Here is a 22,700-nt window from a genome sequence, read left to right as displayed (position 1 = left end):
TGTCCTCTCATGGGCAAAAACTGAAATAGAAAAGAGAGAGCAAATCAGGGGTAGTTCTAGTCAATAGTTTCAGAAAGCATTTGCTTCTAAAAACGTACTTAGCTTTGTTAGTTATGTTCTGTAAGAGCATAAGGGGAGCTCTGTAAAACCAAGGCTTTTAACTAGGGCTATTTATGTATTGTGATAAGCCAAGCTATTGACTTTATATTCTTTCATGTTCTTTATGTTCTCTTATGTTTTGATGTTATCATGCGTTGGTCCTGCTTAAGCATTAAACAAGAGACCACTTCAATATAATACGATCAAAGGGGGTGGAGGAATACAGGGTCACAAAGAATATATGTAGAGCTCTGGGAGAGCGATAAGTTGAGTGTAAAAGCTTTGCAAGCTGATTAATTCCTGCTTGGAAGATTTCTGGTGCCGCCAATTGGTAACAGTCTTCTTTTTGAATCTTTAACTAAGAGGTCGCCTGGGAGAACTACTGCTCTTACCATAGTTTGGGGCCTATGGAGGCTGCCCAGAAGGTCAGACCCAGAGAGATTTCCTCAAAGAGCTTATTGACTTTGTTGGATCTGGCATTGAAAAAAGACCAGTCTCTCCCCGATCTGCAACTGATAAAAGGTTTCTTAGCATCTGCCAACACGTCTAAGTGTAGGGATGTATAAGTGTAGGGAAAGGGGTCTAAAGCTGTGGCATACAGATAATGAAAACTTCAGTTTCTGGCACTAATGGCTTGGAATGGGACAATATTGGTTACTGGTCCTTGAAAAAAAGCAAGCGATGTTTTATGGATGTTGGAAATGGACTATATTAGCAGTGAAATTGGGCAGAATAAAGATTTTTAAGGTTACAGCTTGAGTTGGAGTAAATAGACAGAGGTGCTTTGATTGCAGTGGAACCGTACTAATATTTATCAGTTGAGGATCAGGGCCACAGGTACTCTGGGTCTGATTTTTTTCCGCCCCCTCCCCCCCGATGCATCTTAAATATGTGTGTGTGAAAATTGAAGGCACAATTGCAATGACTAGATGCATAGATTGAAAACCACTCATGCCATCACAGCAGTTGTAGGGCAACATGTATCTTGTCTCTTTTATCCTTCTAACCTATGTGAAATCCCACCTTTGCAAATGCCCAGAATGATACAGGCAGTAATTAACAAGCCAAATGAGAAAAACATCTCCATGGAAGAAATGGTCACTGAATTCATATTATCACCAGCTATCCTATTTCCCTTATGCCTTAATTTGATTGATTTAAAAAAAGTTGCTATCTTTTTTTATGAAATATTAGGAAAAAATATTTTTGCATGTACCTTAAAATATGTATGCAAGTGTTTTACAGGTCAGCTATGCTGAATTGAAGTGAAACCTACACATTCCTAGAAAAAAGTATTATTCAGATTAATAATCTAAAAGATCCGTTTGATTAGTTAGAAATGCAATAACAGAAGACTAGTGATCTTTTAAATGCCAAAGGACATGATTTTGACAATTGATCCTTTTTTTTTTTTAATTCAGAGTTCCAAATTTTCCCTCAGCTATTTTGGTTTCTTATATAGAAACTAGATTTTAAAACCTGTCATTCAACCTACATGTTTTCCCTGTGATAGTGAGGAAATGAATAGTAATGAGAGTGAATAATAATGAATACATTATTCAGTATCTATAAATACCTTAGTAATTGATTTTTATCTTAATTTGCTGTATTTCAGTTTGTCAATGTATGTTTGAAATGCATTTTTTTCAATAAAGTTGAAGACAAGCTTTATTAAACCATGGCCAATCATTCAAGGACAACTTACTTATTATCATTTAACACTAATGAACTCATTGCTTTTGAAGTTTGTTAAATATGCATGCTTGTCATTCTTTCTCTCTCATATTCTGCATTTGCAGTTGGGGAAAAGGCCTGTATCAGTGGCTGAAAATCTGAGCCTTGTTGCACATTAATTTTAGGTGGCTCCTGGACCCCTGGATTGTCTGTACATTAATACCTGAAACTAGTTTTAAGCATATTTTAGGCGGCTTAAAGTTACGCCACTCCAAGGCAGGTTGATCTCTGATCTGTGTTACCCAGCTCATGTTCCATTATTGTGGGGCTGCTCCCCACAGATGAGGCCCAATAAGTTGCAGGCCTCCAGTATCCCAAAGTGCTGTGTCCCTTTCCCCACCCTTCAGTTCTGTGTGCACAGACTTTCCAGCTCCTGAACTGTGCTCCTGCTGAACCCTGAGTTCTGGCAACAAGGCAACTCACCCTCTTGCCCCCAGGGGTGTGACCTTCCCGCCCCCAGGGTTGCAGCTCTGTGCAAACAGCCTGCAGAGCATGTGCTGCCTAGCCAAGTCACAGGCATGGGCAGGTCCAGGAGTGGGGTCTTGTGGGGGAGGGAGAGGACACAGCAGGGAGCCTGGAATAGGGGGAGCCTGTCCTGGCTTACCAGACCTATAGTGACAAATCACGGCTGTAGTTCTTTATTAGGCCCCGCCTTGCCAGCCCGCTAGTGGCAAGGCACAGCTGGGCTGGTGGGGGACAATCAGAGAAGGGTGTTCACCTTAAGGTGTGACTGGTCTAAACTCAAGCTAGCACTAACGCCAGTCAACATTTGAGCAACTCAAAGTGCAATGTGTAAAAAGGCCAGCTAAGGTCTTCCTCCTACACCAGTGATTTTTATTGATATTCTGTTTGGGCATTAATATTTTGCGATAGTTATATTTGGATCATGATCCTGGCATGCAGCGCCGTCACAGTGGGAAGTTTCCAAACCAGCTTTCTGCACAGAAGGAAAATGCTCATTCGTGAGAAACCAAGTTCAAATACGTATCTTGGTGTCATGGCAGGTCAGTCAGGTTTCAGCTGGCTCTAATTGGCATTCTCATAGACTCTGATGCTCTTTAACCTACAGCTGAATGCCTTTCAAATATGTATGGATTTTTTTTTTTGGCCTTTGAGAACATTGCACGAACTTAAAATAATTACTTACAAATTGTTCCTTACAACTGAATGCCCTTTGATCAAAACAAGTGAGGGGAAAACACGTTAACATCAGTGGAAACATCTTTTGAAAGTAATGTGGATCATTATCCTTTCTTGAACGGGGTTGGGAGGTTTTGAACTTGTACTGTGGACAGACAGCTTACCTGCTTGTAATGGAGTACTCTAACTCTACCATTAGAAATGTGTATTTGTGAGGTTTTGCCTATGGGGCTACAGTACAGAAAAGTACTTAAGGATATGTTGAGTTTAAAGCATACATTGAGTTTAAAACATATGGAAATTCACATGCATGGGTAGTGTGAAGATGTTTCAGGGCTATTATAGAACAGGTTTGAAATTAGTTGTCTTGAAGTAACGTCTGTGTTCTGAAAGAAGAAAAGACCATCATAAAAGGAGTTGCGTTTATGTGCTTAGTTATTTTTAAAAGGTTAGAAAATGCTTTTTTAACTTTTTCCTGAATTTGTGTCAGGAGAAATGCCAATGAAGCTATGCTGATTTATGCAATTTGAGCATCTCCTTCAGAATACCTGTTCATGACTTTATTTTTAGCATATAGTTTTTAATTGGTGAACAGTTTTATTAGTTTTTAATAATTGAAAACCAATTTTAATTCTCAAAAGACAGGATTAAATTGCATTTTCTGATGGTGGCCTTCTCTGAAATCCCAGCATTATGAATATGAATGCACAGAAAAATTTGTGTTTTAACTTGTCATATAAAGCTGTAGTAGATAGATCCATAAGATGCCGCATTACCAGCTCAGGGGAAAGCCTCTTTCTGACACATAAAGGAAAATGCAAACTGTTCAATTTGCATGCAGTTTATGTACAAAGAGTCCAAGGAGAGGTGATAGCAAAGTAATAGCAATTGCAATGACTTATGGGTTGGTATGTTATTAAAATTGAATGGAAAAGTTCTGTACATCATGGGGACTTCAAATGCAAAATCATTCTAACTTATAAGCAGATAATAAGTATACCAAATTCTACCCTAAGGTACAACCAGATTACTCCGACACTGAGAGCTGAGATTTCCTGATTTATTGACTATCAGGATTTAGTGACCTAAGAGGTAAATATTGACACCCGTGATTCCTACTACTCAGTTTTCCCCAAGGGACACTATCCGTTGTTGTTCACTGAAATTTAAAGTCAATATGTGCACATGTCAAAGCACTGGGTTTAACTCCTGAACCATTACAGTGATCTATGATACTGTTACATATATAGCATGAAGAAACCTTAATGACTATAAGCATGTGTTGTAGACAATGCAAATATTGAAATATTTATGGTAGGTCTGGGTTGGGAGGGAAGGGGGAATCAAAATAGCATGTTTTTTTAACCACGAAATAGAGTATTTGGCCAAAATGTTGGTTCTGGAAAGTAGTTTCCACATTAAATCTATAGCGCTGAGAAAAATAATTATCAGATTTGAAATGGAAAGTGAGGGCCCAAATGTAGACAGGTTTACAGACTTTTTCTAAATGAGATTCTGCTCCTGGGGAACTGATTGGCCAAACTTAATTGTAAAAGAAGAATTGGGTCAAGAACATCATTTAAAAAGAACTAAGTTGTAGCAGTGACATTATATTCCTTCAGAATTAGCCATTTGTGCAGAAGTGATTACATGCATCTAGGATAAAACTCAAATTATTTTTTCTCCTGAGCTTGCAATTATGAAGAACAATTTGCCATTGCTGTTTACACAGTATATATAAACTGAAATCAATGTGTTTATTTTTCATTTCTATAAAGATAACTCTTATCCCTTATTAAAGAATAAATACCCACAGTATTTTTTTAAAATGACAAAGTTACCATTGTATTGGCAACTGTCAGTACTCCTGCAGCTAGGTCATATTTGGCATTCATGCTGGAAATGGGAAAATTATTTTTTTAACAGCCAGCACTAGGTTTTTATGTTAATAGTTAAGAAGAGCCCTGTCTTCCTAGCCCATTTTTCCTGTCTATATATTAATTTCATAGCTTCTGAATTAGTCTGGACACCATCGCAAAATACTCACTAGTGCACTTACATTTCTTATGTGGTATCCAGAAACCTGCTAAAATACTTTGTCATTTTAAGGACATTAACCTTTCAAAAGCACTATGGTTTATTCATATGATGCTTCGCTGCTTTTCCAAGTTGGTTAATAAATCATTGACAAATCCCCTGCCCCCAAAATGTCTGTGTTTAATATGCAGATGTCAGGCACTCCTCATTCATTACTCTTACTAAAATCAGTGGGAATTTGCCCAAGTAAGGTCTGAAAGATTTTGTCCTCCTCTCCTTCTGTAAGGCATACAAGTTGCAAAAGCTCCTGTGTCTCCATTATAGTATGTCCTCAGGAGACTGGGTGAGAAGAGGCAGGTGAGTGGGTGGGTTACTGAAAGAGAACAGCTCATGTGTCCACATCTCCCCATTTCTCATCCTTATGCTTTATACTTTTGAGACAAATCTTATTTTTCTCAGTAATACAAGGCTGCTTTGTACCTGAACCTTATGTACAGCTCTGAAGTGGTGAGAGGAAAAGATACTTTTCTACATCCTCAAACTGTTACCTCAGAGGCCAGAAAGGAGGTCTTCTCTCCTGGACCACATTGGATATTGCATTGGATGTGCTTCACCTGTATATTAGGTTTTTGTCTGCTCTTGGCGCTCCTTGATGGACAGTGCGACACTGCAGTATTTCCATTGCATGGCTGCATCCATAAGGAACAGCATTGCCCATAGCAGCGATAATACATCGCCCTTCATTGTTAGCTTTCTGTGGCTGGTCTCCCAGCTGTTTTCAGAGATGAGTAAGAAATATGAAATATAGTCACATTACTCACAGTTGAACAAACAACCAAAATGAAGCAATGACAGAGATTTCTTTTTCATAAGGTGTCTTAGATTTGCTCAGCGGGCTCCAAATTTCCACTGTCCACAACAAAACAACCTTCAAACCTTGAAATGAAAGTGTAGGAAATCAAGTCTATATATCACAGTTTGTGAACTAGAATGTGTCTGCTCTTCTCTGCAGTACAATGCAATAGCTTTTGAAGGAAACTCAAGGAGGCAGAGACAGGCAACTATTACGCCACCTGTGATGTGGCTCAAGCAAACTAAGGGGTGGTCAGTACAGAAAATTACTTAAGAATATGTAGTGACAACAGTGCCATTCTTCAGGTCCTCTATGTCAGTGGTCTCCAAAGTGGGGTGTGCGCAAGACGCTCCATTGGGGTGTGGGAAGAAAATATTAGAACTTCTATTTATATGTATATTTATATAAATATACATATATTGGGGGTCCGTGCTCAAAATTTTTTTACTGATAGGGGTGTGCGAATATAAATATACTTATATTGGGGGGTACGTGCTCAAAAATTTTTTCCTGATAGGGCTGCGCGATCAAAAAAGTTTGGAGACCACTGCTCTATGTGACCAGAAGTAGCTAGGGTCACAGTATTTAGACTGCTTTAACTGACAGCAGCAGTAGTGGAGGCTCACAGATAGGTAGCTTTAAGCCATTGTGGCATTTCCCATGTTTTCAGAGTTTCTCCCCCATCTTTTTCTGTTTTTGTACTAAGCATAGCTCAGCTGGAATTCAGAATCACATTCAGCAAAGGAGCAGCTGACATGAATAAAACCTCATTTCCCCACTAGCAAACAGATCTAATCCTTCTAACCTTTTGGAAGTCGTGAGGCTACTCGACTTAAAAAAATTATTACAAAGCAGGAAGCAAAAGAAGCAGTGGTAGAATGCATTTAAACACACACCCATTCATGAAGGCAAAGAAGAGACTAGGGGAAAGGTTTTTAATTTGTATTTCCTGTTTTGATTTAATCCATGAATGGGTACATTTGACCACTTAGAAGTGCTTACCTGGCCACAACATACCTCACACAAATGAGAAATCCAAATCTAAACTGTGTAGGTCTCTATGTATGTATTTTTAGTTTCAGCATCCAGGGTTCAAACAACCAAAGAGCAGGGCAAGGTTTTAGCACAATGTAGGAAACAGCAGTTCCTACCAGTACCGCTGTGTCAGTAATGCTGCCCTTTCTGCTATGATACTAAGTGCAATCGTTTGGATTTCTTTGCAGCTGCAAATTCACTGCAATTCAGAGTTGGCCACATGGCTACTTCTACACCCAATAAACACTTAGAGTAATAACAACCCTCCTCGCCCCATTTACGAACCATGAGCGCATAGCACAGATTCTCACAAATCATCTCCTTTAGCCGTCTGTGCAACAGACACTGTACTTGACTTCTAAACTCAAGCAGCTTATTTATTTAGATAGGGCATCATTTCCTTAGTGGGGGAAAATAGCCTGCCTGTGCCTGCCTGATAACCATCACCAAGGAGCCCTGGGGGACTGACAGCGGTGCATTCCTAGGCAAACTATCACTCCACACCGAAAAGTCTCAGAAACAGATCACAGGATGTCATTTCTACCTTCATGTTACAAAGGAAGTCCATGCAAGGATGATTAATTCTTTGCTCCAGACAGGTATTCTCTTTCTAATATTGCCAGGAACTTGGATCTTTTCCCCAACTAAACAGTTTAATAAACAGTCTCCTCTTCCATGAAGAGCTTCTAGATTCACAGAGAGGTTGAGGTGAGTTGTGGTCAGTAATGGTTAAGCTAAATTCCACAATGGGGCTGATTCTCAGATGCCTGATGCCACAAGCGATTGGTAGAAGGGGGGCATATGCCCCCCCCGCGAGATTGGCCTCCTGACTCAGCACCACTTATGACGGAGCAGTTTTTTTGCTACATGGGCTGGCGGTGTGTTGTGGGCGGAAGGCGCTAAGCTATGGTACAGAAGTATAGGAATGGATATGGGGCTTTTGGCTTGCCCCTGGGCCCACCCACAAATTGCCCCCCCAACACAGACTCAGGAGGCACCAGTCACCCCTGCCTGATTCTCGGTAGCCTCAAAAAGTCTTTGGCCTGGATCCTTAGCAGCTATAGTTTGGTGCAGCTCTTTTAAATCAGTGCAGCACTATTAAAGAGCTGTCCTTTATGGTAAAGATTTAAGGTCTTCAGGATAAGGATTGTTCCTTACTTTCTCTATATTATACGTAGCACAATGGGGACCCAGTCGCAGTTGGCCCCATGCACTATTTTTGTAATAAATATCATGCGGCTGCTGAAAATGTCTCCAACCTTATCCTGCTGATGTCTCTAGATGTAGAAAATGTTAAGAAGCAGTCTCTATTACCGCTTTAAGAAACTCCTTCCCTCTGTCATATAATTTACATTTATCCTTTACAGGGTCTTGATAACTTCAGTCCTTCTTCCTTTTACCCTTCTTTTCATCGGCAAATCAATTTAGATTTTCCTTTTGCAGAAGTGAGCACGCCTATGGAGTTGTATTACCGTTCCCTACCCTTTTCTGTCAGCTCTGTGTTCTCTCTAGGTATTGTCACGGATGACCCTAGTTTAAAGCTTGATTGATTGGCCTGGGTCTTAATTATAAAGGAGGGAAAGCGTTTATAAAGACTTTAACTGACATGCTTGATAGGAGACAGTCGGACTTCCCCGTGGCGAGTCACAAGGTAGATAATGATTTTAAAACAAACAAACCTACAAATCCTTAGCAAAGGATTTTCCATTTTCCATCTTTTGATATCTTAAGAGTAAGACTGCATCTGTCTGGAAGATAATTTTTGGTCCACATTCAATTTATGGGAGTCCTGCCTGAGATAACTAGGTGAATTGTAATGGCAAAAGTTCAGACAAGACGATGTAACAATAATCCCTTGTGGTCTTGGCTTCTGTGTACCTATAGTCAGGCATGAGGCTAAACCAGCCCCATTCTGGTTGCTAGCTGTGCAGTGTTAGTATTTCAAAGGATCTTTTCTCTTTCATAAAATTTCAGTATTTATATTCCAGTTCAACAGATTGCCCAATGGGATGGGTAGACCCGCCTTGAGTCCGTACTGTCTTATGCCAAAATGCACCTCTTCAAAAATGTTAGGCCAGATCCTGAAATGGCAAAAAACACGGTAGCTCTGTTGACTTAACTGGTTTATGCCAGATGAAGTCAGCTGGCCCCTGGCTTTGTACAGTGAGAACTCCAGCAAGTTGTATTACTGCTATATGGCCAAAAATTATCAAATGTCCACCTCATTTCACCACTAATTAAGGCCTTTTTGGGTTAATACCTTCACTAAAACAATTGGGCTTTTAGTTTTGAAGGACTAGTTACTGCTGGAAATGAAACTTAAGATTCATGAAGTCACGTTGATGCTTCTGAAAAAATTGCCCATAAACAATAGAGGCTGTAACTTTGGTTTAAAAATCAAACCTTTCATTGACTATAAGGAGTGAAGTCTTAGTATGATTAAAGGACAAACAAACTTCATTCGTAGGCTTAGAACTAGGACCATAATGTATCAGAAAATGTAAAATACGTCTTCTCAGGAATCCCCAATGCCCCCCAAAAGGCGAGCTAGACAGAGAGAGAACCAACTTCTGCTTTGAAGTGCATATGTGTGCACTGTGAACGTGTCCTTAATACAAAATCTGACTATACATATCAAAGAAGCAAACAGCTATTTTAAAAAGTAGCTTCATTTTGAAGTGCTAACGCATGTGCGTTAGAGAAAAGGGGCAGGGTTTGTCTGTGGGGAAATAAGTCTGTCTGTAACTCTGCCAGAGTGAGTCCAGATAAAGAGATTATCAAGTAGCGACAGGAAAGAAAATAGGCGAGCTGAATTTCTCTTTATCACCCCTATTCCCTGAAGACATCACATGGAGTATCTTGGATTCATACAGAGATTCCTGAAAGTAAATCACACTGAAAGGTGATGTGTTAGAGATGGGAGGGGTAAAGGCAGCCCGGCGTGCCAAAGGGTACAAAGCAGTGAATCTGGCTCATAGTGTGTAGAGAGGTAGTTACCCATGTTTATGTGAGGCAGGGGAGAAATGCACCTTTACAAACTAACTAAATAAAATATAGATAGACTACAAGCCTTTGTGAACCCAAGTTCACGGCATCAGATGCGTGCGCAGGCAAAACAATTGCAGTGCTATAAAGGGGTATAGGGACAATTTACCACGTGGGAGCATGTTTCAATTGATCCATTACAACTTTAATCTTTCCTGTTGTGGGTGAGGCTAAGCCACAATAATCTGAACCCCATTGAAACAGGCCATAAACAAGTGTGGTTTATCTTCCATTTACTGCAGGTGAGCGTGGACAGACTAAACAGGTGCATCAGATTCAGCTGAACCCCTGACCTTCAACTTTCGCTTTAAGCATTATAATTGTTTCATCTCTCTAAACAGAGTTTGCAAGCTTCACAAAGAATCCAGTAGTAACTTCCGTGTTGGGGACCCTAGCAGAGAAATGCGAAACAGGAATTAGATGGAGAGAGAGATGAAGAGCTTAGAATAAAGAAAACGTGGTTAAAGAAAACAGCGAAGACATACTCCCTTAGTGTGTTCTCCTTGAACAAGGTTTTTTATAGCATTTTTAATGTATTAATTTAAAGGGGAAAAACATTTCAAGGATGTACCAGATTACTGGACTCCAGTAGAAGAGACAGGAACGATATCATTTCCGGTGCTTTGTCATAGGCAGAAGATCACAGGTCTCCCAAACCATTCTTTACTATCATTTTGAAGCACTGCCAGCTTTAAAAACATTAAAAGTTATAAACTTAAAAAAAAATTGCCTTTTGCAGTGACTGGTACAAAATCTTGATTAAAAATACATCTTTCCAATAGTATTAACATGAATGAAAGGTTTTTCTATTTGGGATAACTGAGATAACTGAGGATCGGTAAAATCTGGTTTGTATTTCTACCAGTACTGGTAAATATCATGAATTAGATGATGTTAGATACTTTACCGAGGCTATTCTTGATGAGCAATGGAAACCACTTTTGTCAACATGTGCGTGATTTTATTTTTGATTCAGTCTGTTGCATGAGTAAAATTCAGTAAGACTACTTTGGACTAATTATTTCAGTATGTTTTTTCTCGATTTACCTGTTATGCTTTTGTGACAAGTCATATTTAACATTCCATAACATTCTCAGGGTACAGATTTTGATGGGATCAAAAGAAAAAAAAGCCATACATTTATCTCATGATTTGAAATGCGCTGCCATCATTTTGATTTTTTTTTTAAACTTGTACCATAGGATCTAGAGGTCCCAATGAAAACAAGCTCTTTTCTATTGGGTATCATATAAAAACAAGAGAGATTCCCTACCACAAAGAGTCTCGCAATCAAAATAGACTAGGGAGATAAAGGATGGAATTGGAAACACAGAAAGTTAAATGACTTGACCAAAGGCACCAGGATCATCTTAGTGTCTGAACCAGAATTAGTAGCTAGGCCTCCTGGCTGCAGTCCAGATCTCTCTTTACTGGACCATGTTGCTTCTGCAGTGACATGGAAAACCTCTAAGGAAAATGGAAGGGGAAAAGAGGATGAGTTTGGAGATGTGTTCATTGATCTGGAGAAACAGGTCAAGAACAACGATGCTCCATAGGTATGCAGACTGCCTGTATGCAAATATGAAGGCTGTCACATTTATGTGAGCGGGACTTCTTGTTGATTACTCAAACTATAACTTTGTTTTTTTTTTCTAGATGCTGTAAGAAGTGCGCAAAATGATTCACACGTATGAAGACTGACCAGGAATTGATGAAGGTGGAGCTGCATTTAATGGTTAGAAAATGTATTATTTTTTTCCTTTTTAAGTATTAATTTTGAACATATAAAGTCTTGAAATAAATAAGTAGGTCAGTCAAACTTATCCACCAAATCTATGACTCTAACATAATTAAAACAATCTCTCATGCATTCAATACCTGCATAAATTAGATAAGCATAAAGATGTGCATAAATAGCATATAATTCAAGATAACCAAAAAGCATTGGTATGCCTTCCAAGTCTGACAGGTTTCTTCCTGTCAGTCTGCATCAGACTGTTTTGACTGACTAGATCATTCAGCCCTAAGAAAATAGCTCTGATTTGAGCTTGGATTCCATTTTTTGTGACTTCTAATTAGTTAAGGTAGTTTTTAGTGGATGTATCGACACGGGATGCTTGCTGCAGAGTTGCCTAATTAGCTCCGCAGTAAAGTGTCACCATCTACATGAGTGGTGCTGTTAGGTAAACTAATTCACTCTGCCATAGGATAGTACTGCTCAACACAAGTACTGCTGGCAGTTATTTACTCCACCACGCAACACATGTCGATGGTGACTGGGGCTGGCTAGGGTGCAAAGGGGCTACAGTGTGGGACTTCCTGCCAGCTAGCCCTGCACTGGAGCACCCTCACGGCACAGCCAGCCCCTCCATGGCCCATTGAGCCAGGCAGGAGTAGCTCTGGGCTGGCAGGCTGACCCCAGTGATCCCCTGCCAGCCAGGGCTGTGCCACCCCAGCTCAACATGCTGCAGTCCCAAGCATGCGTGTTAACACTGCGCCTGGGACAATAAATAAACTTTGGTGTGAACTGCACCAGAATTTATTGCATCAAATTAATTTCACGTGTAGACGTGCCCTGTGTAAAGCAAATCCTTCTGTAAGTTTGGCTGGCTGAGGTCCATAACTATTGTATTCCGATTACTCCCATAGAACTGTTTAGTTCTCCCCTCTAATGGTGATAATGGTCACGTCAGCCAATGGGTGATATATATGCATTCTCTTGAATATCTGAAAATAGTGGAAATAATGTTCTGCATTTGGGATTACATTTTTTAAAAGACTTCTGCGGCATATGGAAACAAAAAGAGTAAAAAACATACCCCTAGTGATGGCACTGCCGACAACTATAGTCTTGTTAAAGAAGGTTTTAAAGTGACAGAAGTATTTATCTGTTTTAGGATTTTCTGGAATACATTGTTACTAAAGGATCTAACTGTCTAGGTACCTTAGTACAGCTAAATGTGCTAGTGAAGAAAATATTCACACTGTCAGGAAGTGGGTGTTTTATTCAATGTTTGTGCCAGATTTCTATTGGAATAGAAGGGGGAATTGATTTTTTTGAGTATGGGGCTTAAACATGCAGCTCCCAAGCATGTTAAGAGGAGTTCTGTGGTTAAAAACCTTCATAGCATTCTCATTATTTACTTTCTGTTGATTTACCATTTATTGGGAGTGCCTTTTATTCAGCCTTGCAGCTTTCATTTAACACAAAAAAGAACGCAGAAAGACAAGAGCTCAAAAGATTCTTACTTATCTGGTGTGAACTTACTTCACTTATTCTAGTGAATTATAAAGTGGCCAGAGGTGCTGATAAATCCATGCTTTTAAAAAGACAAAGCAACATTCAACCAAAAGAGCCAAATATTTATCATTTGATTCACTTTTGACAAACAGTTGATTTGCCTTCCCACCAGTAACTCTTGTCAAGCCATACATTAGAAGTGAAAGATCCCAAATAACCAAACCGTGAGGTGCAGATGCTATCTGAATCTGGATACCCAATTCTTTGTTTCAGTCCAGTTCATTATCAATATAGGACTCAGCTGTGAAAGTTAACTTCCTTTGTTTTTCTGGAAACTAGCACTCATTCATGACCAGCCACTGGGAAGGGGCAAAATCAGCCCTGTTTTAGTTATGCGTGAACAACGAGTGAAAAATCCTGCTTTTGCCTTTATGGTGAGAAAATGTTCCTGACCTCATTTTAAAAATTCAGAATATCCTTCCTGGCCTCATTCTAAAAATTGTGTGAACGGTACATTTTCCCTCTCAGAATGTGCCCAAATATCAAGTAGGTCACAAAGTGGACTGTTCTAAATATTTCACTTTCTCAAGTCAAAGTTGTAAGCTATTAATATTAGGAATGCTGGAGCAGAACAATGTGTGACCTTAAATGTAGTTCAGATACTTCAAGGTGTTGAGTAATAGGAGCTATGCCTAACTTGACTGTCTACACAAAGTTAGCCAACTTGGCCACGAATGTCTGAAACCTGTGTCTTTAGGGTATGTTCCACTTTCCTTCTCTCTCTTCTTTATTTTCATCTGCTGATGTTTATATTCACATTCTCGACATTGTGCTTAATAGTTTCTCACTCCACAAATTTGTCTAGTGGCCCTTTTCTCTTGTGTGACCACAGAATGAACCCTGGTCTAGTCATTCATACGGCGGTTCAAACTCAAGCTCACATACATTATAAAACGCTGCCACAGCTGATAAGTGTGCTTATGCATGTTCTCTACTTTTTCTGATTTCTCTTCATTTATGGCATACTAGAATCATAATGGAGTTTTCATTGCCGTATAACTGAAAGAATATGTGATTACAAGAGTTTTCTTTTATTCAGAGTTCATGACTCTCTTCATTTTCAACTGGCAATTAATAAACGTTTGCAGTTGCCAGTTTAGAAGTTACTATTCATCTGTATTCTTTAGAATTCAAGGCATGATTCATGTACATCTATTTATAGAGACAATGTCTTGATGTGTCCTTTTCTACTGGCTGAAAAATCCAAACAGCTTGGCTAAAAAGTGTCTAGTTCTGGTTTTGGGCGCTGAAATGGCTCATTAAAATCATTAGCTGGTGTAGGAAAAATTGAACTTCAATGCCATCCATAAAGGTTATAATAACTGTAATAATAAATGTATTAATAATGCATTAAGGGAAAAACTCTCTAGTAAGATCTTTACACATTTATCTACGCAGTTGACCTCAATGAGGTGCATCATGTGGGATAAAGATCTCAGCTGATGTCCTCAAGAATCTTACACACTTCAAAATATGCTTAAGGCTACACTTCTGCACTTTGGATCATGGCATCTCCTGATAGGACCCAGGAAGAGCCTCTTTGAACAAAACTATTGTCCCTGTAGCAGGAGTAGCTGCTCCCTGTACTTTCTCTAGACCAGCATAAACCTGGTCTCAGGATGGAATGGGGCGTTTTCCCCTGGCTCCACTCCTCCTGATCCCTGGAAGGAGTTAGGCCATGAGAAAATGTGCAAATGTTTCTGAATCATAGGGAATAACAGAAAATGAAGGTTGGAAGGGGCCTCAGCAGGCCATCTAGTTCAGCCCCCTGCTCAGACCAGGTCCATCCCCAACTATATCATCTCTCCCAGGTGTAATTTCTTCTTGGTTGGAGTTGGATTATTTTTCTCCTGGAACAGCCTTATTTGTCTTGGAGAAAGAGAATGAACATCTATATGCTTTTGGTTTCTACCAGGAGAACAGTGATAGAACAGTGATAAAAACTGAATGGCCAAAGTAATTGCCCTTTCATCTTTTTTGCAGGGCCTGATATAAAATTCATTTTATAAACCTATCTGCTGGATCAGCTCTTCCTCACACAGTGAGGAAGAAGTGATTGTGTCTCCCTTATTTGGTACAGGACTGATTAGTCATTAGAATAGATCGGTGATTCTCAACCAAGGTACTGTGGCACCCTGGGGTGACTTGAAACCCTTTCTGCAGGATGCCATACAATGTTAGCGCTGTTAGGTGTGCAAACATCATTCATAAGATAAAAACAGATTTCAAATAGGAATCCACAGTGTTAAAGCATTCTGACCTGGTGTGATCTTTTTGAGTTCTTTGCAACAGAAGAATGGCTCCGTTATTTTCCTGTAGTAAAAAATTAAGTGAAAACTAAGAGCTGGTATTTTCTGAGAGGTGCCTTGGATCCGTGGAAGGGTACCTCAAGTCTCAAAAGATTGAGAATCACTAGATTTGATTGAGAGAAACTCTAGACCAATTCACTGGATTGCAGTCAGTGTTCCAAGCAATATTGAAATAGGTTTTACAAAATGTAGCAGCTTCAACGGGAGGAACTGGGAGAGCTGCAACTTAGAATATGCTGTTGCTGTGAATTGGGTAGATGAAAGATTTGAAGCTGGGTCTTCCACATCCCAAGGCTCTAACTATAGGGCTAGTTGGATAAGGCCATCACCACTACCACCTCACTGCTTCTCTTGTTTTGCTTTGGTTTTTTTTGTGTTTTTGGCACGATCCAATCCTGTAGGCACCATTCAGCATTGAGAAGAGTTTACTGGTGGAAATTTAGGTGGTTAGGTAAATTAGGTATCTCTAGGCTAATATGACAGTAGTTCTGAAGATTTAAATTTGCCTGTTAGGCTGCCTGATCTAACTAAGTTCACCCAGGTGCTGACCTTACACTTAGGCCTGGTCTCAGCAATCAGAAATCAATCTAAACCCATACCATATGCACCGACCTTTTACAAACTGGCAGAACGTGATCTAAGATAGACCTGGATCGATGTACACTCAAACTTAATCGATCTAGGTTAGATTGGTGCATGGCACTTCAGTATAGTTACCTGTGGCAGCCCCAGCTCTGGGAAGGCCCATCCGCTCGCCCCAGACCCAGGGCTGTACTTTTCCTACCTGTCACCCTGGCACCAGGCTAGTCTTAGCCCCTGGGCCCTTTGCTGCCCCCCACACCTCCACCAACCTCCCATCCTGTAAACCACTCGAGTGCCAGTTTTATCAGCATCTGCTGCTGCCAGGAACTAAAGAAGTACTGGTATTGGTGGGGGGAGAGGGGTAGGAACAATGCGGGGGCAGTTAAAAATAGCCCCTGGTCCACCTGCAAGACCCTTTGCAGACCCTGTGAGCCCCCTATTCCTGCCAAATCCTCCCAGACCCCAGCAACCCCCTGCAGACCCTGCCTGATCCCCCAGTCCTTCCCATGGATGTTGCCTGCCCTGTGCAGATCCCCAATCCTTCCTCTTCCCCAATCTCCCTGACCCTTCCCCACTAATTCCCCTCTCCTGACTTATCTTAGGTCAGGTGGCCATTTTTAATATAACCTAGCCTCCCCAAATGTCTGCACTTAGTCCCAGACTTCATGAACACACCTGGAAGCAGGATTTTTGCATTTACAGAAGTACTGAATCTCTATGTGCAAACGCTGGTTTATGCCTATCAGAAACATGAAAGAGAGAATTTGTTGAGGGTGTGTTTTTGGAAGGTCTTTGAAAATTTGACACAGAGAGTGCTTTTCCTAAAGAATAAAAAGCCTCATTCATTACAAAATACCAAACTAAGGGACAACATAAAGGATCTTATCAGTAATTTGCATCATACAAGCATTGTAGCAGTGACAAATTGTATAAAGCATTATTTTGGGACAAGAGGCATTACATTGGTCCGCATTCCAAGACTTATTCTTTAGTTGGCTTGTAAAATCGCACAATTTAGGGCCTGGCTTATTTACTGGCAAGTGTAGGCCTAAATATTTGATCCTTGAATAATTTGGAAGTACTCTCAGCCTTAATTTGACACGGGCCAGTTGTAAAAGGAAATTGTCCAGCGTGGCAAGTGAATGTCCTGATCTACAAAACAATAATGGACCGGACATCATCAGTGTGAGCTTCCCTCGCTTCACCTCCCCAGGTCTGCTGAAGGAACCAGTGGCCACGTCCAGATGGTATGAATACATGGTATGTCTGCAGCACCATACACTGCACATGCAGGCATTCCCTGCACAGCTCCTTGGCAAACGGAGGGGTTTTCTTGACCTGAGGAGATTCTGGGGTAAAAAAAACCCATGCTGAAAAAAAGCGCAATCGCGCACTTGGTAGCGGTACATGCTGCCCCAAACTGGAGCCTGGCTGGCCGGAGCCACACTCCAGCTGCCAGCCAGGTTCCCTGCGGCAGGAGCACTGCAGTCGCTGCTCCCAAGGCTGCTAGGACCCAGCACAGTTGCTGGCCCCAGCCTCCCCTACCCAACCCGGGGTAACCTGCCGCATTCAGGGGCACACATGGCACTGGCATTCCCCGAGGACAAGTAGCAGTGGCACAAGGTGTACTGCTGCTGCTTGTCCCCAGGGAAACGCACTTGTCTGGATGTGGCCACTGAGATCAGTTCAGTCCTGGTCAGTTGTGTGTCAAAAAAGGGGAGTTAGCATCAATTGTGGTGATGAATTCTGGGGTAATGAAAGCAGCTTCTCTTAAAAACTAGAGCAAGATCACTAGCCTCCCCATCAAGTGACATTACAGTTCGAATTGATGACCTTTGTACAAAGGGCTCTTTAGTCTGTTATTTGCACCCCGAGCCATCCAGTTTTTGATGTCATATAGAATCTGTTTTAAAGTCTTTTTGTCTTTGATATAACATTGTTGCTAATAATAACCAATTTTGATGCATCTCCTAGTTATCAGAGTATAGAATACATTTGTTGTTCCCATTATTTCATGCATCTCTTCCGTTCCTATCTAGAGATGCATAGATAGGCAAAGAGAGTAGATTAGATTGCTAGGATGCTATGAATCGAATACATAAAAAAGATGTTAGGGGAAGATCATAAAAATATAAAAGCCAAAAACAGGTGAAACAAATATCATTAAAGTCTCTGTGTTATTTCAGTAAATTGAAACCCGCAATCCTATTTTGATACTGAAATCAGAATGTCTGTCTTTACATTTACCAGATGGGATAATGGAACGTATTGGTTAAGCGAGAGGAAAAAAAAATCTGTAAGAATATGCAACACGAATCAGGGGAGGAAAATACAATGAAGAAAGCCAATTACATACCCTCCATTAAGTGGCTTTTTGCCCTAAGGAGATACAGAGCAGGCCATGTTAATGGAAAATTCCAAAGAAAGGCCGTTCATAAGTACACCAAAATTTTAACATAAATCAATTTTTAGGTGGGGGGGGGGAGAACGCTGCTATTGAACAAAACCAGTCTTTAAACATTCATGCCCTAGAAACAAAGCATATAAATTGGTGTATAAAACAATTGAATGGATTAAAGGTAAGGCTCCCAAACAGATACAATACTCACAAGGCAAGTAACTAATCAAACAATGACTATATCAACCTAAAGCTTGTGATCAAAGCCTAATATTTCTTCCCACAAGTATGCCAATGGTAATAGTATATAAACATCAAAGTGCATTACCTTTGAACCAAACAAAAGACAGGATAATGGAAAGAATATACATCAAAGCAGGCCTTGTGAGACATGCCTTATTGCTCTTGTTTATGCGTATTAGCTTCAAGGACACAAAAATGAAGATGAAACTTATTCTTTCCTTTTTCTTTCTCCTCCCCCTCCCCGCTTTTGTCTGAACATAACTCTTAGGAACGTGGAGATGGGCAGCACTGATTAAAGGAAAATGTTTTTAGACATGTGCTGTGCAAACTTTCAGACATTGAGCTCTACTAATATAGCTCTGATCTGACCCATACAACACCTGCTACATTACAAAACTAGCACTGTGCTGGATGGATACAGCCAGTAGTGCTAAATTATATGATGTTTTTGTGGTATGTTTTGTACTAGAGGCAATGTCAATTAACTAAGACTTGCTTCCTAGCTTTTGTGACTGAAAGCATAGAAATCTCTCTCTAGAAAGGACCTCAGGAGGTCATCTAGTCTACCCCAGAGCAAGCTATGAGGCCGTATCACATATACCAAGGCTAGCCCAGAAAGACTTTTTTTTCTTCTCTTTTACTAATCTGTTCTTATAAAAACCTCCAGAGATAAGGATTCACCAGCTTCCCTAGACAAAACCTGTTCTATTAGTCAGTTCTCCTTAGAGTTATGGAAATCTTTCCTGACACCTAAACTGCCATGTGCCCCATGGCACAAATTAAATCACTTGCTTCTAGTCCTACCCTTGGTGGAGGGAGAACAACTGATTACTATCGTCGTTATAACAACCTTTTAAATACTTGAAGACTGTTACACCGCTAATGCCCCTCCTAGTCTTCCCTCCCTCTGTCCCTCCCCCTCTCGCTCCTATTTTATAAGAAAACACAAAAATAAATCTTTATGCCTTTCTTCCGTGGTCATATTCTCTAAACCTCTTGTTGCTCATCTCTGGATTCACTCCAGCTTGGAAACACTGGCCTTGAACTGGACTCAGTTCTTCAGCTGAGATGGGAGATAATTGTCTCACTGTATTCAGTATTGGTGCCGTATCTTATATCCCATTTTTGGAACAGCATCATATGGTTAACATCACTTTAGCTCATATTAATTTTACCATGCACTATTTTGTTTTTGATCCACTATAATTCCTAGATCCTTTTCTCTAGAACTGCTTCCTATAAATATACATTCATTTTCCCCCTTTCCTAAATGGAAGCTTCACTTGACCTGTCCTCACAGCTTGATAGTATCGAAGTGATAACATTGATAGCTATTCCTTGAGTGTGGTTTTTGAACTAGATACGAACCCATCTTGTAGCAGTTTCACACAAAACTTCTTATCCTCATTTAGAGAAATGCGACGAGAATATATCCGAAGACTTTATAACATCAAGATATATCACATCTATTGCTTCCTTCCTATCTGCTAGGCCAGTTACCCAGTCAAAGAAGGAAATGAGATTGCTTTGACAGGATTTTGTTCTTAACACATCCATGGTGGCCATTTATCACCAATTTTTTCTCCAGGTGCTTACAAATTGATTGCTCAAAAATTGTTCTAGTATCTTTGTGATTAAGCTGAATTCCACAGGTCTTCCATTTTTCACCATTACTAAATGTTTAGAGATGACTTTGGCTACTTCCTTAAGTATTGCAGGGTAGATTTCATCAGGCCCTGCTGACTTGAACAATCTAACTTTTCTAAGAATCCTTTAAACTGTTCTTTTCCTAACAGGGCCCTTTTTGTTGAAATGAACTGTGATAATTAGTTGGTTAGAATGAACCTTTTTCATGAGGACAACAGCTAAATATTTCAGCCTTCTCTGTCATCCATGATTTGCTCTTATTCTCCATTAAGTGCACTTTTCTTCATCTTTTATGTTCCTTGCTAGCTGGAGCTCATTTTGTGCCTTAACCTTTCTGGTTTCCCCTCTGCTCACAGTTGTCTCTACATTCATATTTGAACCCAACTTTAATGAGCAAAGAGAGTCAATTGCATTAGCTCACTGCCTTCCACCAACCTTCTAAACACACTTGTCTTAAAAGGATGAGATTGGAAGCTTCTAATTAACTGGATCAAAACAGCTAATTATAAGGCTGTGAAACTTAAAGGGATGAGTTTTTGAAGGAAATGGATCCACGTTGAAACTATGTGGACTGCCCCCTAAGGAAGATTTTCAGTGGATGTCCTAGGTTTCCTTTCTGTCCATTAGGTAAGCAATTAGGAAAGAGCCTTGTTGCATGAGCTATTTAGCATGCATTTCATCTGAGATTGTAATGGATTGTAAACTGAGATTGTAACGGATTGTAATTACCGTGCCATATTAAAAGTTGCTTATTATGACCTGGAGCTGGCTGTGCTCCCTCCATCCCTGTGTGTCCCCCTTCCCTGAAACTGAGCTCCTGACCCCAGCACTGCAGCTTGCACATCCACCTGTGAGGACATGCAGTCCCTCTGCCCAGAGCCTGCACTATCCCCACCACATATGACCAGCACTGCCCAGCCCCCACACTGTACCACATTGCACCAGAGTCCTGAACTTGTATCATCTCTGTGCAGCAATCTGACGATAGCTTAACATGTGTTACTTAACACAGTCTGGAGATATTCCTATAGTCATAACTTCACTTTGATCAACCACACTTAGCACATGTTTACCTGCTTGTAAAATGAGAAGAGGCTCACATTTGAAGTGCAGTTAACAGTTCATAAGCGTAATGAGTGACATGACCCTTAGAATAAGGAGTCCTATTAGTATTATTAATACCTCCCCAAGGCAGCACTCTTATAAATATACCTGCTATACATATATGAACGTATGTTTCTCAGCTAGGGACAGAAATTGCCCATAAATTGGTATACGTAATTGGAAACTGGTTCAAATCCATAACATAACAGAAGTTCAGTGTACATAAGTTACTTTCAAAGTGGCTGAAACTTGTTTAAGAGAAACTGGCTTAGTATCAGAGTTAACTGGTTTAGATTAAACTGGTTTCTTGCACTTTTGTCCCAGATCCCCTCCAGATTCAAGATAACTCACAGTTCCCCAGCATCCCAGGATGCTTTGCATCTCCCCAACAAACCGCCATCTCAGGGTGGGTGGACTAGCTTTGGGCCCAGCTGTCTGCTCCAGCCAAGCAGAGAGGTGTGCTAGAGCTCCCCCCTCCCCCTTCCCCAGCTTCTGGCCTGGGCCAGTGCAGGCATGTGACTGCATTTCTGGAATCAAAAGTGAATGTCTGTTCACTTGCTTATTGGTTCACTCTATGCAGTTTAGACTAACCTGCGAAGATTGAATTGGTTCTGCCTTGGCCTTGTTGACTGTCTGGACTTAGCCTATGTGGCCATCTCTGCTCTGTCTGTTGAGTCACAAATTAGAACTTGTGTCCACTCTGAGGTACAGCCCACCCACACAGTCTGTCAGAAGTATGCAGGCAGAGCCTGACCTTTATGATTAAAAGTAAATATCTAATAGTAGCATGGTGCCACCTTAGACCACTCAGCGACGGGGGGGAGGGTCCCCCTGTAGCCAATCTCACTGACCAGGGGAGGGGGGTCCCCCGCGGCTGATTGCGCTGACCAGGAAGTGGCTGTAGTGCTCCCAGAAGTGGCCATAGCACTTCATCTGACGCTCCCAGCTGGCGTTCGCAGGGGAGGTACTGGTGCTCCCACTGCCTCCCCCCACCATCACCTAAGCGGGGAGCGTGGCCTATCAGGGGATGCACCAGCACTCTCAGGAGGAGTACATGCCCTCCCATACACTCCCCTACACATTGCCACTGCATAGTAGGACTGTGTTAACTTCTTAACCCCTTTAAGACTCTCCACTACCTGATCTATGTTAAGAGGTAGATAGGTTAGCACC

The 22,700-nt window shown here is 40.8% G+C and overlaps 1 protein-coding gene across 10 annotated transcripts in view; it reads left to right on the top strand.

Moving 5' to 3' along the window:
• The first annotated feature begins 2,609 nt into the window (after positions 1-2,609).
• CHL1 (cell adhesion molecule L1 like) overlaps positions 2,610-22,700 on the top strand; it is a 152,002-nt gene continuing 131,911 nt past the window's right edge. For 3 of the 10 annotated variants that reach the window (XM_019536623.1, XM_019536627.1, XM_019536622.1), the window contains exons 1-2: positions 2,612-3,064; positions 11,600-11,678. The gene's annotated coding sequence lies outside the window, so the exon portion shown is untranslated. Of the gene's footprint in view, positions 3,065-5,996; positions 6,115-11,599; positions 11,679-22,700 lie in introns of those variants that run through there. The other 7 variants (XM_019536625.1, XM_019536631.1, XM_019536624.1 and 4 more) reach the window with 4 other exon arrangements.

This window comes from Crocodylus porosus, unplaced genomic scaffold, assembly GCF_001723895.1.
Source record: "Crocodylus porosus isolate Cpor-Errol unplaced genomic scaffold, CroPor_comp1, whole genome shotgun sequence".
Lineage (NCBI taxonomy): Eukaryota > Metazoa > Chordata > Crocodylia > Crocodylidae > Crocodylus > Crocodylus porosus.
Note: the sequence above shows the minus strand (reverse complement) of the source record. Positions and strands in the feature narration are given on the sequence as shown.